We start from the raw sequence: 15,348 nt of genomic DNA on the forward strand, positions 1-15,348 counted from the left end.
TTGTGTTTGTGTCCTTCCCCCTCTCTCCCCATCTTGTCTACCGCTCCCGATGTTATTTGTTTTATGTGTCTGTTTGTCTTTCTGTGTGATTAATGTTCGCTCTTTCACGAGCCTCGATCTTGTATACAAAAAAAAATAAAAAAAAAAAAAAAAAAAAAAATAAAATAAAATAATGTCTTGGCCTTATTCTTTTGAATGAGTGATTTCAGATCCAAGTGCTGGTCACTATCTGGACGTTTGTCCAGACGTTTGTCCACGAAGACTTTCATTTGCACCTGTCCAAGGTGTTCTGCACAAAGCAGAGATTCTTGAATCACAGGCGTGACCACATCCTTGTTGATTATGTTCTTCAATGTGTCACCGCCATCTTGAAACACGCCATGCTGTTTCAACGATACAACTATCCTGCCTTCATCAGAGTCGTCTTTCTCCATCCTACTTTTCGTGCACTCATTGTGTGTGTACTCATCGTCTTCATCGTCCGTTGTCAGTCTCAGCATTGCTGTTGTCTGAGAAGCTATGACCGTTCTCAGATTATACGACAATGTCCATCTACTGAGTGTGGATGCTATTCTGGTGATACCTACTAAGCCTCAACTCTTCTTTCCTGTAGCGTTTAGCCATTCCGTACTTTGGTCCGCCGATACCTGATTGAAGCGTCGATCATTGCGTCTTACTACGAAGTTGCCTTTCTGGAACTCGAGGAGGAGTTCTGGTGGGAGAACCGACATCTCAGCCAGGTATACAATCCCCCATCTGGCGTAGTTAATATGATCGTACCTGAAGAGGAATGGCAGCATACATTTGAACGCATATAGGTGGAGATCCCATGATCCATCACGTTGCGCTCTTGTGAAGCAGAGTAGGATGTTGACCATAGTCATATAGTCCCACCAGAATTCAGCATTCGGATCATCAACTACAAGAGCTGCAGCGAAGTCTTTCATGGGCTGCTGAATATATTGGACATATCTTTGGACACATTGAATGAATATGAATGAATATTGCATATTGGACATATCTGAAAAAAAAAAACCTGCAAAGTAAGTAAATTATTCATGGACACCTAGGATCAACCTGCTTGTGGATCTTATCTGGTCGGCGAATTATTCAACGTTAAAAACGACTATTTTAGAAATAAATATGAGTTTCAAGCAGTTTATTCACATTTTATTTCAAAACTGAATATGGCATTGGATTCCCCATATAGGAAAACCTACAAAAGCACATTTCATTTAAGTTTCTACCTTGTTTAGTCAAAAAGATATGAACATAAATACTGTTACCGATCGCGGTTTAGGATGTTGTTTGCCGAGCGAAGGCTCCGCGACCGAACAGTTGTTCCCCGACTCACCCGATTCACCCAGAACTTTGGCCGTATCGCACCGCACCTGCCCAATCTGGAAAAGACTAAAACGACGAAATGCAAAGAGGAAAAGGAATAAGACGAGAAGACGGACAGAAGAGTAATTGGATTTATTATACACACAAGCAAAAAGAAAGCAGTCACGTTTATTTACAACACATAAGACGCAGGTGACACAGTGCAAATACTAGCTTATACAGACTTAATTAAATACCCAGGGACAAGACACACAGAACAAACTCACGTACACAAGAAGGGTGGAAAGGCAGGAGGTGGATGGCTGGAGGGAGAGGAAGGTCCAAGGGGGTCCTGCAGCACGATCAGCGCGTTTAGCAGCCGCCGTTCCTTCGCGGCCCTGCTCAAAACCGCCGTCCAGGCCCCAAGCGGCTGTTGGGTGTTGTTGCTGCTGTGGCCGCCGCTTGCTTTGCCAGGACTCGTCTGACTCGTCTGGTCCAAACCCTCAACTCAACAACACTCTTGCACGTCTCCCTGTCCAACCACTCTTTCTCTCTTGGTCCAACCACTCTTTCTCTTTCTTGGTCCAACCACTCTTTCTCTCTCTTGGTCCACTCACTCCTCACCACCGACCACTTCACGCTTCTTGCGCGCGCGCCTTTATAGCGCCTCCGGCGATCAAGCCGCCGGCCTTTTGGACACGCCCATCGGTGTGCTCACCTCGGCCCTGGTTGGTCACGCGACCCTCTGGCTCCGCCCTTGATGACGACGGGCGGGCACGCCCCTCTTCCCCGACCCGAGCACATGTTCAATGGTGGTTTTGGAGGGGATGTAATTGGCAATCGAGGCTTGGCAATGATGAAAGGGGATGTGAAAGGAAATGGAGATTTTGGGGAGGGGAATGAAAGGGGATCTATTCTCTTTCACTGGTGCAATGGAGTACTTCAATTAATGGGAGACATAGCCTTACCCTAAAACACAGAATAAGATATAACTATCGAACAGGGGTATTCTATTATTGGCTGACGTGTATGCTTGTGGACTAATTATGGGATGCCCTTTCACCTTTACACAGCTCCGGAGGCAGGGGGCGCAGAATAAACAATAATAATAATAATAAAGCACACAATCAAAAAAATACAGTCCTCATATCCGCAACAATACATTTCAGCCCGGCGGTGGCGGCCATCTTGGATTTCTCAATTTTGAGGAATTATCGGCCATTTTCGAGCTGGGCATACAGCAGATTTGAGTTCAGCACCCCTCAATACCCCTAAAAACATTGTGTGCCCTAAATTAACACGATTTGCCTTCAGCACTTTAAATTAGCACATTTTCAGAAAATTGACCCAGTCTAATCTAATTCAAGATGTCCAATTGTCATACACAATACACATCCATGCCCATGGGTTTCCCACGCATATCCCACTAGTCTAATAAATAAAATTAATCAGATGTCTGTCTGTTCACATTTTTTGCAAAGACAGCTGAGCCGACAACCACCAAATTTGGCACACAGACCAAGTCCAACCAGGGGATTGTCCTAAGGATATTTTCATCCACCACCTCAGCCTTTAAAGACCCCAAAGACCCCTAATATCATTTCTACATGCTTTTTACATGCTTATTAGATTATATTACATGCTTGAGAGAAGACTTTTTACATGCTTGGTAGATTAGACCCTTTAAAAGCCTGAAGAACCCAAAGACCCATAACACCATTAAGACCCTATAAGACCCTGGACACACTTGAGAACCTTTAAAACCCTGAATACCCCATATACACGATGGACCCCAAAGACCCGTAAGACCCAAAAGATCCCGAAGACCTTTGAAGACTCTTTAAGGCCTTTAAGACCCTGAAGACTCTTAAGATCCCGAATATTCTTTAAGACCTCAAAGACCCTTAACACCCTGAAGACCCCTAAGACCCTCAAAACCCTGCATCAATGATTCTTAGGACTTTGAAGACCCTTTAGACCCCAAATACCCTTTAAGACTGCCTTACCCACCGGCATTTCCTCAAGTCACCATTTTATATAAACCCAAACTGGCATCGCCTAAACTCACTTCTGAAATAAACCCAATCCAGCATCACCTCAACTCACCATTTGAAATAAACCCTTCTGCCCCCCACCTCGCTGGCTCTTTCCCCCCCCCTCCCTCCCCCCTTCCCCACTTCCCAAGCAATGCAGGGTAACCCTGCCAGTTACAAATAAGATTGTAGAGCGCTCACCAAGCAGCTTAAGCACTCAAGTAAGCACTCCGACTAAACGGTTGACAAGGAACAACTGGCTTGGCAAGCGATTAACGATTCGTACCGATGAAGATCAGGCATTCAATGATGAGCGCTTCAAGTTCACTCATCCCTTTGTTGCTTTAATCATTGTAATCTTCTCAATTATTTTGCCTTCATAACTCAGAGATTATAACTTGAATATTTCCCCTGGAGTACCCAGACTCGGCTGCGGAAGCCTTCACGGCGATCCTGCTGGTTAATTTGTTGTGGTAATCTATACATGCACAAATAAAATACATCAAAACTACAATGCCAAAGGTTTACCTTCAAACTGAAGTCTTTCAAATAGGAATTCAAGTGGGAATTGTCGAAATTCAATTCAAAAATATATCAAGTCGCATGGAGCACAAAATGTCAGTTGATCCTTTTCAATCCCAAACCAACATGGTGGAACTTCAACATGAGGTCGATGAACGTTAATTTTTATGTATGTATTTAGGTGGAAGTGACGGGTTGTATAATGAGAGCAGATGGCACAAAAAGAGGGAAAATAAAATAGCACAATGAAGGAGCTGGGGCTCCCACGTCGATCGGAAGAATGGACGCGACAAAAAGCTGGAATTCATCCGAGTTGCTTTAATCAAACCAAACACTCAGGCACTCTGAAAAGCCCGTTTATCGGGCAGCAATATATATACATATTATCCCGGAGCGTTTGCCCAGGAAAGGCGAGAGGGGGCGTGGCCCAGCGTCCTGGCTGCGGCCTGGCAAGTTGAGGGCGAGCCTGCCCGGGCGTCCCGACCGAGGCCTGGCAAGTTGAGCGCGGGCCTGCCCGGGCGTCCTGGACGAGCCCGGCATGGTGATCGCTCCGCGTCCTTGATAGGTGCAAGGCGATTGTGAAAACCCAGCGGTAGCCGCTACACACGTCCCCCCAGAATCGACTTGCACCGGCAGGGTCAATTTGAGGGGGGGTCCTGATGACCCGGCCGAAGCGACCCCTGGCGGGTCGTGGGAGGGGGTCCGGTGTGGTGGTGGGCGGTCGAGTGGGGGGCACCGTGGACGGGGGGCGGCCTCGCCGCGGCGTAAGGGCCACCCGTGGTGGGTGGTCGACGTCCACGTGCGCCGGCTTGAGGCGGTCCACCGCAATCCGGTCCGACCTGCCGCCGATGTCGATGACGAACGACTTGTCGTCCCGTCGCAGCACCCGGAAGGGCCCGTCGTACGGCAGCCGGAGTGGCCCCCGATGTGCGTCGTGACGCACAAAAACATACTCCGCTGTGCGAAGTGCTGGGGGGACGTAGGACTGGGGGTCACCGTGGTGGGATGTTGGCACGGGGGCAAACCGTCGGGCGGCCTCCTGGAGGTCCGAGCGCTGGTGAGCTGCGGACCAGGGATTGGTAGCGTCGGGCACGAATTCGCCCGGGACGCGTAGCGCCTGGCCATAGACAAGCTCGGCGGTGGATGCCTGGAGGTCCTCCTTGGGGGCCGTGCGGAGGCCCAAAAGGACCCACGGCAGCCGGTCGGCCCAACCGCCGTCTTGAAGGCCGGCCATGAGCGCGGCCTTCATGGAGCGGTGGAATCGCTCGCACAACCCGTTTGCTTGGGGGTGGTAGGCCGTAGTACGGTGGAGCTTGACCCCCAGGTTGCGGGCGACCGCGCCCCACAGCTCGGAGGTGAACTGTGGTCCGCGGTCTGACGAGATGTCCGCCGGTGCGCCGAAGCGGGCGACCCAGGTGGCGATGAAAGCCTGCGCCACGTCGGCGGTGGTGGTGGAGATGAGGGGAACGGCCTCCGGCCACCTGGTGGTCCTATCCACCATGGTGAGCAGGTGTGTGAACCCCCGTGACGGGGGGAGGGGGCCCACCAGATCCACGTTGACGTGGTCGAAATGTCGTTCGGGCACGGTGAAAGGTGCCAGCGGGGTCTGGGTGTGTCGGTGGACCTTGGCCCGTTGGCAGGCCGTGCAGGTGCTGGTCCAATCGCGGACGTCCCGACGAAGGCCGTGCCAGACGAATCGCGCCGACACCAGCTTCTGGGAAGCTTTCCGGCCCGGGTGGGAAAGGCCGTGGAGGGAGGCGAAGATGCGGCGTTGCCAGGTGACGGGCACGATGGGGCGAGGCTGGCCTTGGGAGACGTCGCAGAGCAGGACAGTGTCCGCGAAGGGGATGTCGGCCAGGCGGAGGCCCGTGTCCGCCGCCCGGAGGGCTTGCACCGTGGTGTCGGTGGTTTGGTCCGCCGCCATAAGCGCAAAGTCCACGCCCAGGTGGACCGCGTTCGCGCTGGCCCGGGAAAGACAGTCGGCCACGGCGTTGTTTTTGCCGGCGACGTGCCGGATGTCCGTGGTAAACTCCGACACGGTGGAGAGGTGGCGCTGTTGGCGGGCCGACCACGGCTCCGTGACCTTGGCCATGGCGTAAACCAACGGCTTGTGGTCGACGAACGCCGTGAAAGGTCGGCCCTCCAGGAGGTGGCGGAAATGGCGGACGGCCAGGTGTAGACCGAGGAGCTCCCGGTCAAACGTGCTGTATTTGAGCTCGTTCGGCCGGAGCTGCCGGCTGAAAAAAGCGAGTGGCTGCCAAACCCCGTTCACCCATTGCTCATGTACGGCGCCCACCGCGTAGTCGGAGGCATCCGTGGTGAGGGCGATGGGAGCGTTGAGCACCGGGTGAGCGAGCAGTGTTGCGTCGGCGAGGGCCCGCTTTGAGCTTTGGAAGGCCGCATCCATTGCTGCGGACCAGGCGATGTCGTGCTTGGCCGGCTTGACCCGGAGGGCTTCGTAGAGGGGCCGCATGAGTTGAGCAGCGCGGGTCACGAAGCGGTGATAAAAATTCACCATTCCCAGGAATTCCTGCAGGGCCTTTATGGTGCGGGGACGCGGGAACATGGTGATGGCCTCGACCTTGGTTGGCAGCGGCACGGCCCCGTTCTTGGTGATGTGGTGGCCCAAAAAATCAACGGCCGTCGTGCCGAAGTGGCATTTGGCCGGGTTGACGATGAGGCCGTGCTCGCTGAGGCGCCCGAACAGTGTTCGGAGGTGGAGGAGGTGCTCGGCCCGGGACGTGCTGGCGACGAGGATGTCGTCCAGGTAAACGAAAAGGAACGGCAGGTCACGCAGCACGCCGTCCATCAAGCGCTGGAACGCCTGAGCCGCGTTCTTGAGACCAAACGGCATCCGCAAGAATTCGAATAAGCCGAACGGCGTGATGACTGCCGTTTTAGGGACGTCGGCCGCCCTGACAGGTACCTGGTGATATCCCCGTATGAGATCAATTTTCGAAAAAATGACCCGTCCCGCCAGACGGGCGGAGAAGTCTTGGATATGCGGGATCGGGTACCTGTCGGGGGTGGTAGCGTCATTGAGACGGCGGTAGTCGCCACACGGGCGCCATCCACCCCCCGGCTTTGGCACGATGTGCAGTGGCGAGGCCCACGCGCTATCGGAGCGCCGCACGATGCCGAGGTGCTCCAACGCGTCGAATTCGGCCTTCGCCACGGCGAGCTTGGCTGGGTCGAGTTGGCGGGCCCTGGCATAGACCGGCGGGCCCGTGGTTGGTATGTGGTGCTCGATCCCATGCCGTACTGCGACGGCCGAAAACATCGGCCGCGTGAGGGCCGGGAACTCCGTGAGCAGGCGAGCAAACTCGTTCGCCGCCGGGACGGCGCATGCCAGCTCGGTCGGCGCGGAGCTGCTCAATGTGCATACCAGGGAGCTGAAGGTTTCGGCGTTGATTAAACGACGCCGTTGGACGTCCACCAGCAGTCCGTGTGCGCAGAGGAAGTCGGCGCCTAGCAGAGCCATGGGCACGTTTGCGGTTACAAACGTCCAAGCAAAGCGTTGGCCGCCGAAGCAGAGGGTGATGTTGCGCGGGCCGAAGGTGCGGATGGTCGATCCGTTGGCCGCAACCAAGGAGGGGCCGCAAACCGCGGATTGCCTGTCCTGGTCAGAGGCGGGTATGACGCTCAGTTGGGCGCCGGTGTCGCACAGGAAGCGCCGTCCGGACGCTTTATCCGTGATGAACAGTAAGTTGCCCGTGTGGCCGGCGCTCATGGCTGGTAATGAACGCCGGCCCGGCCGTTTCCCGGCCTGCCGAAGGTGCACGGGGGTCGGCATGTCCGGGCCTTCTGTCCGAACCTGGCATGATAGTAACACCACGCTTGGTCAGGTGGAGGCCCCGGTCGTCGTGCTGGAGGTGGTCGGCTCGGTGTAGCGGCCGCCAATTGCGTCGGCAGTTCGGTCGTCGACCGTGCCGGGTGCTCGGGCGCCATGGGTGTTGCGTCGGACGGCGGTGGGTCCCATGTCACCGCTGCGATGCGCTGTCCTGCGGCGGAGATCTTGTCGGCTTCTCTGGCAAGGGCTCGGGGATCTGTGATCGTCGTGCTTGCCAGGGCGAGGCGTACCGGGTTAGGCAGCTGACGGAGGAACAGCTCCCGGAACAGGAATGCCGGAGAGTGCTCGCCGAGCAGTGAAAGCATGTAGTCCATTCGCTCGGAAGGGTGCGTGTCGCCGAGCTCGGGCAGGTCGAGCAGGCGCCGTGCGCGTTCCGCCGATGGGAGGGCGAAAGCGTCGAGGAGAAGCTTCTTAATCACGCCGTATTTGTCAGCGGCTGGCGGGCTCTCGAGGAGGCTCAGGGCGCGGGCTGGTGAGGTGGCCGAACCGAGCGCTGCTACCACATGGTGGAAGCGGGTGTCGTCGGCCGTGATGCCTCGCAGGGCGAACAGGGAATCCGCCTGTGCGAACCAAACCGCCACGTGAGCCTCCCAGAAGGTAGGCAGTTTAAGGGCGACTGCCGTGTCCATGTCGGTAGGTCACCAATGAAGGAGCTGGGGCTCCCACGTCGATCGGAAGAATGGACGTGACAAAAAGCTGGAATTCATCCGAGTTGCTTTAATCAAACCAAACACTCAGGCACTCTGAAAAGCCCGTTTATCGGGCAGCAATATATATACATATTATCCCGGAGCGTTTACCCAGGAAAGGCGTGAGGGGGTGTGGCCCAGCGTCCTGGCTGCGGCCTGGCAAGTTGAGGGCGAGCCTGCCCGGGCATGCCCGGGCGTCCTGGACGAGCCCGGCATGGTGATCGCTCCGCGTCCTTGATAGGTGCAAGGCGATTGTGAAAACCCAGCGGTAGCCGCTACAACAACATTTTTAGCAGGTGAGGCAACACTCGAGGGGCGGCACGTCACATGAACACAGGCACGTTGGGGATTTTGAAGAAGAAGAAGAAGACAGAAGCAGATTGTTTCTCCATCGTGTTTTCCGAGTTCGAATAAATAGTTTCTCATGAGTGTGAATAAGATCTGGCCAGTGTATGTTGCCAATGTCCATGCTGTTTCCAATCTCTGGAAGGAGAATTACAATGGCTGAGTTTCTCTGTTATGCTTTTTAATTTTGAAGAAGAATTATCAGAAGAAGATCGTTTCTCTGTAATGTTTTCCAAGTTTGATAAAAAGTTTCTCATTGAGTTTGAAATTCACAGCTCGAACCAATATGCTGGAACTCCAACACGAAGTTGATGGACGTTATTTTTCTATGTGTCCATGTGAAAGTGAAAGGTCATATAATGAAAGCAGATCACACAAAAAGGGAGAAAATAAAATAGCTAAACAAAGGTGAGGCACTGGGGGGCGTAGGGGATATACTACTGTGTTCAAAAAGTATCCGACCTTTATTTTTCGTGCGTAAAAAAAAAAGAAGCTAGGGAGGCGTTGATTGGTGCATGTATGTAGGCGATCCTAATGCGCACGCGTGAATTCTTTCCCACCTGCAGAAGCTGTCATTCGACGGCAGACCGCCGATGAGTGAGGACATGTAAGTGAGCGCCGTCGGATTTTCGTTTTTGACAAAATGATGGAAAAACTTGAACAACGCTACTGCATCAAATTTTGTGTAAAGCTTGGCGATTCCCAAGTGGAAACGATCCGCAAGATTCAACACCGTTCATTCCATTATGGAGGATTTGGGCTTCAGGAGAATCTCAGCGAAGTTCGTACCAAAGCTGCTAACGATTGAGCAGAAGCAACTCAGTTTGGAGATCGCACAGGACATGCTGGAGACTGTGAACAGCGATCCCAGCTTCCTCAACACAGTGATCACTGGCGATGAGTCCTGGGTTTATGGGTACGACCCAGAAACCAAGTTGCAGTTTTGATGCAAGTTTGATGAAACACAAAATTTGATGCAGTAGCGTTGTTCAAGTTTTTCCGTCATTTTGTCAAAAACGAAAATCCGACGGTGCTCACTTACATGTCCTCACTCATCGGCGGTCTGCCGTCGAATGACAGCTTCTGCAGGTGGGAAAAAATTCACGCGTGCACATTAGGATCGCCTACATACGTGCACCAATCAACGCCTCCCTAGCTTCTTTTTTTTACGCACGAAAAATAAAGGTCGGATACTTCTTGAACACACTACGTATGTACTTTTTACTTTTCAAAAGGTAGGAAATAAGTAAAATAGACTCAATCTGAGGAGGGAGTAAGGGTGTTCCATCTAGCGGGGTGGTTCATTACCAAGCTGCTTGTAGAGCACTCGCTTGAGCACTCCAACAAAACTGTTGAGATGTCTTGGGTGTCCCGTAATGTCCGGATTAGACAAATGAACACTTTATAGTCGTCGGAACTGCTGCTGAGGTCAATTCCTGAGTTAAAATTATGAAATTTGGTTCAGGTGAAGAAATTCTCGATCTTTGCGGGAATTAAATAAAGTCATGAATACCGGCTTCTCTAAGAATTGTGATGTATACAGGAATACAGCGATTTGTAGGTATGAAGATCAGCTCTATTACCATTCATAGATATGAAGCTTTATTGTACAGAAACCGACTTCTTCTGAGGCAAGGCACACTTGAGTTGAGCGGACAAAATGACGGAATTTGGATACCAGAGGAGGAGAGTTTGGAGAGCAAGGCAGGGTGCCTGGCTTCGATACAGTCTGGCACCCCGCCCTGCTCTCCAAACTCTCCTCTTATGGTATCCATGGAAATCTCCACCCATGGCTCACAGACGTCCTCTCCTGTCGTAGTCAACATGTGGCTCCAAATGGAATTCTCTCATCTCCCCTTCCTATCCAGGCTGGCGTTTCTCAAGGCAGTGTTCTGGGCCCTGTGCTTTTTCTGGTCTTCATTAATGATCTCCCCGACTGGAAAATCCTCTCTATCTCTTTGCTGATGACTCCACTCTCTGCCGCTCCATATCTCAACCCTCAGATCAGCAGGCAGCAGCCTCTTCACTCTCTGCACACCATGTGCCCCCTCCTCGGTCTGTGCTCTGTCCCCCAAATATTCCTTTAGGATGCACAGGATCTGTCAGAAACCATCTTCTGGTGAAACTGCCAAAATGAAGATTCTCTGCTCACCTTCACTCGTCATTCCTCTTTTTTTCCGCCTCTGGAACAAACTCCCACTACTCCCTACAGCTCCTCAAAACAGCTCTTCACCACCATCTTTTATCTTCCCCCATCCAAAACCTTGATCTTTTCTACCCCCGTTAATCCACCCTAAATCGACCTCCTCCATATTCTGATTTCTTTTCTGAAAGTCCTTGTAGTGTTCATCTTGTTTATTCCATGTACCCTGCCCCAGCCCTCTCCCTTCCACAGATCTCCTGATGTCCCTGTTATCTACTGGTGTTGTGTTTCCCTCTCTCTCTCCCATGTGTTAAAAAAAGCAGAGCAACCTGAATGCAGTCTGACCAAAGGTAAGCTTTTTAGAGTAAATGATCTTCAAAAACACACCCAAACACCCAGTTTTCATTCATGCAATCCCTTGGAGGTCGATAACTAGGTATATAAAGTTTAGGACTGCTAGGTTTCATGGTTTTGGAGTTATGGAGCAGACGGCTTTTACGTACTTTCACTTCCACATCGCAACATGATATGTCTGCTGATATTATTTGATGCCACATAACATTATCATGCATAACGCCGACACTGAGGCAAATGTGTCTCGCGGCTCCGCCCCCATTAAGCTGATTGACAGTCATAGCCACGCCTATCCCAGTCCTATTATTTTACATAGGAATGTAGTTTTACGTACTTTTCGTGGAATCCTTTCAAGATACGAGAATTATAATACCAAAGGATGTTGCAGGAAGTAAAACTCTATCGAATGGTAGCAGAATCATTGCCATTGATAGAAGCAGCTCGGAAATATGCCGCCTGAAGAAGAACATTATTATTATTATTATGAACAAGAAGATGAATTCCCGGGTTTGTCCGATCTCGTTTTGTTGCTTTAATTTGCTTTTGCCTTGGTCTGGAGAACTGAAAAGTGATCCCTACCTCGACAATCAGCTGAACAGACCAGGTAGGTTCTCATATGTAGCCTAAGCGAGTTTTTAAAGAAGATACTCCAACTTTAGTTTTGTATGTAGCAGATGGGAGCGACATTTGTTTCTGCGCCATCCCCACATAGAGAGTAGCTACTAGCGTACTCTCTGATATATATCTTTTAACCACAGACTGACTGAATAACTGACTAATATTGATGTTCAGTACCTTCCGGGTGTCTTAGAAGGCTGAAATTTCGTGTACTGATGGGCATCGAAGAAAATTTTAATTTCTATAACTGTAAACTGTGAAATAAACATGACAATAATGTCTGTAAATTAAAAAAATAAAAAGTGTCCGTAAATGAAAATTTACGTAAATAACCTGTCTCATCCTCCAAGTCCTGGTGGAATCTGGTCAAAACTGTTTCTGGTGTTTGTTCCCCCTCCATATCCTCCCTTACCTCAAACGGCTACACAGCTGAAGCTGCACTTGAAAAAGCCGAATGCCTCAACTCTGTGTTTGCCTCAAAATCTTGTGTCCCAAACCCATCACTTGTGTCCCAAACCCACCTTACTCAGTCGTACGCAGCTGTTCCTGGACTCTGTGTCCTTCTCTCCTGACAAGGTGGAGAAGTTTCTGTCAAACCTCGACTCTGATTCTGCAACTGGACCAGACGGCATCAGCCCACGGGTCCTAAAATCCTGCTCTGCCGCTCTATCTCACCCTCTCTCTCTCTGTTCTCTTCACCCTCTCTTTTGCTCAAGGTCATCTGCCAGCATCTTGGAAATCAGCAAACATTACCGCTTTACACAAAAAGGTGCAAAAACAGATCCTTGCAATTACAGACCAATCAGCCTGCTCCCAATTTTCAGCAAAGTCATGGAATCCATCATCGCTTCTGATATTAAATCCTTCCTCTTCTCCACTACGTCCTGCCCCAAACACGCACACCTGTATAAGCAGAGTCTACCAACCAAAACACCCGCATCTCAAAACCCCATCATCACTTCTGATATTAAATCCTTCCTCTTCTCCTCTATGTCTGCCAAAACACCCCCCACCTGTATAAGCAGAGTCTACTAACCAAAACACCCGAATCTCAACACCCTCCAGCCTGCTTTTCATTTTGCAACCAAGTGTCTATATGCTCTCTGCACAATATGGCAAGGCTGAATCACATATGTATAGCATTGAGCTATTCTTCACCTTGTTGGTATACTCATTTGGCTCGATGTCAACGTTTTGCTCATATTGGTGAAATTACTTCTGACCATCTCGATTCGCCTTATGATTTCAGTGTCACATTTCCCATTCTCAGTTATCATGCGGCCAAGATATACAAACTTTCCACTTGTGCTAATCCTCCAAGACCTGTTGCGATTCCCAAGACTGGTATATCTTGCGTAGTCAGGTCAGTCTCTTGGGACTGCCACTGGTAACATGTAACCCAGTGCTACCTCTGCCGCATGGTCGGGTCGTTTGCCGACTAAATCGACACCACTCACTGGCTTTGCTAGTGGGGAGGGTGACTGTGACACCTGGCCAGGACTAAAAACAACAACTGACAATGGGCGGATGAGTTCACTTCGGGAGCCAACGGCCATCCAGTATCATCGGCCATCAACCATCCAGATGGCCATCCAGATGGTGTCTCCCTAAAAGCACCCAATCGGGTTAGGAAAAATTAATTTTCTGTCTGGCCTAGATATACTCTACTGCACAGTGGACCTGTGATGAGATTTCCTTGTTTCAGGACTAGGTGAAGGTTCTCCCACTGCTTCCTCTTTTTCTTTGTAGCCCTTCACATTTAGTGGCCCCCAGCCTTGTTTTAATAAGGGAAAAGCCTCAGCCTCGGCCTCAGTTTCAATAAAAAAGGAAAAAAAGTCATTATTATGTTAGTTTTCTTTATGTTAATTTCCATTTCATATTCTTTACCTTTTATAATGTGACATAAAAGCTTCACAAAAAGCACAACTCATAGATTTCAAGTTATCAATAAATTTCACTCTGATGTTCACTGTTCCGTTACTTGTATAGCTGACAGTATGTATTTGATGTCTGCAAGTGTGTTAATTATATCCTGGAAGAAGAGGAAGAGGCAGACCTTGTATGCACTGGATGGATGTGGCAAAGGCCACAACCATACTGTCTCTGCCAGAGCTTCGGGAAGCAATGCATTGTAGGGATGCTTTCAGAAATCTGATCATGAATGTCACCAGAAGTCGGACACGACTTGACAGAACTCGATGATGACTTGGCTAGAACCAAGTATTCTTTGTTGGATCTAATATGATGGATTTGCCCAAGGTCACTGCTTCAGAACTTGGCATTAATTTTCACACAATGTCTGGTATATCTCATTGCTTCTTCAGGTGTATCGTAATCTGTCTAATACATCTTATTGTTACTCAAACAATATGTAAGGGAATCAAGCATATTGTAGAAGTACACAGCACGTTGTCCGTACCCAATGCTTTTCCTTTGACAAGTTCAGGCAGTGTATTTATGATGAGCTCTTTGAATGCCGCATTGTATATGCATCTTTTGCAAGAACACCAGAATCGGTGACTTGATGGTTAGAGCGTCCGCTTTGAGTCTAGGAGGTCGGTGGTTGGAACCCGACCCAGGACAGGTCACAGCAAAGACTTTTAAATGGTCTGTGCTGCTTCCTTGCTTGCCGCTCAACATTTTAAAAGGATAGAGCATAGAGAAACATCGGTAGGTTGGGAATCGTTGCACAGGCCTAAAGGCCGCCTCTTGTGTTGGAAGTTTCTTGTTCGGGAACTCATACATAGTTCCAGTGAGATATGGCCCATCATGGAGGAGCTTGCACCTAAATCACTTGCAGGACAAAGACATTAGTAGGTAGTTCTCAATGTTCTTTAACGTGAGTTACAAGGACATTAGTAAACTATTGACAACTAGAACAATGTGACTGTGTCGCCAATATGCATCCGCATAGTCCCACAATGGGTAGATGCCATCACTCTGCATATGTATGGGTAGTGGATCACGTTGTGAAGTTTCGTGTTGATCGGATAAGGTTCGTTTTTCTATCCAAGATGCCTGCCAAACCACATAACCTATGACAACATCATCTTGAAACTATATATGCAACAATACTGTTAGATATTTGTAAAATTTCGCATCGATAGGGTGAGCGGTTTCAGAGATATAATTATTTAATATTTTCCTTCAATCCAATATGGCTGCCAAACCATGTGACCTATGATGTCATATATTTAATATTTCAATACAAATGGGTCATAGGTCATGTGCATGCTATTTCAGATTTTTAGGATAAGGAATTCGATTATAACATTTTTCACTGGTATACCACTTCACCTATGATGTCATCATTATCATGCTTTTCTTCCCCATTGGGAGTACTTGACAATGTGCCAAGTTTCAAATGTTTCCATTCAGCGGTTTCCGAGAATTGTTTTATTATTATTTGCTTTTAATCCAAGATGGCTGCTATACCACGTGACTATGACGTCACAATTATCACAAATACAT

The 15,348-nt window shown here is 49.8% G+C and overlaps 1 protein-coding gene across 1 annotated transcript in view; it reads left to right on the forward strand.

Moving 5' to 3' along the window:
- Positions 1–15,348, forward strand: part of XPA (XPA, DNA damage recognition and repair factor) — a 114,432-nt gene that overhangs the window by 16,065 nt on the left and 83,019 nt on the right. The gene's annotated exons all lie outside the window — the stretch shown is intronic.

The sequence above is a fragment of the Myxine glutinosa genome, chromosome 2 (genome assembly GCF_964187855.1).
Source record: "Myxine glutinosa chromosome 2, kmMyxGlut1.1, whole genome shotgun sequence".
NCBI classification, from domain to species: domain Eukaryota; kingdom Metazoa; phylum Chordata; class Myxini; order Myxiniformes; family Myxinidae; genus Myxine; species Myxine glutinosa.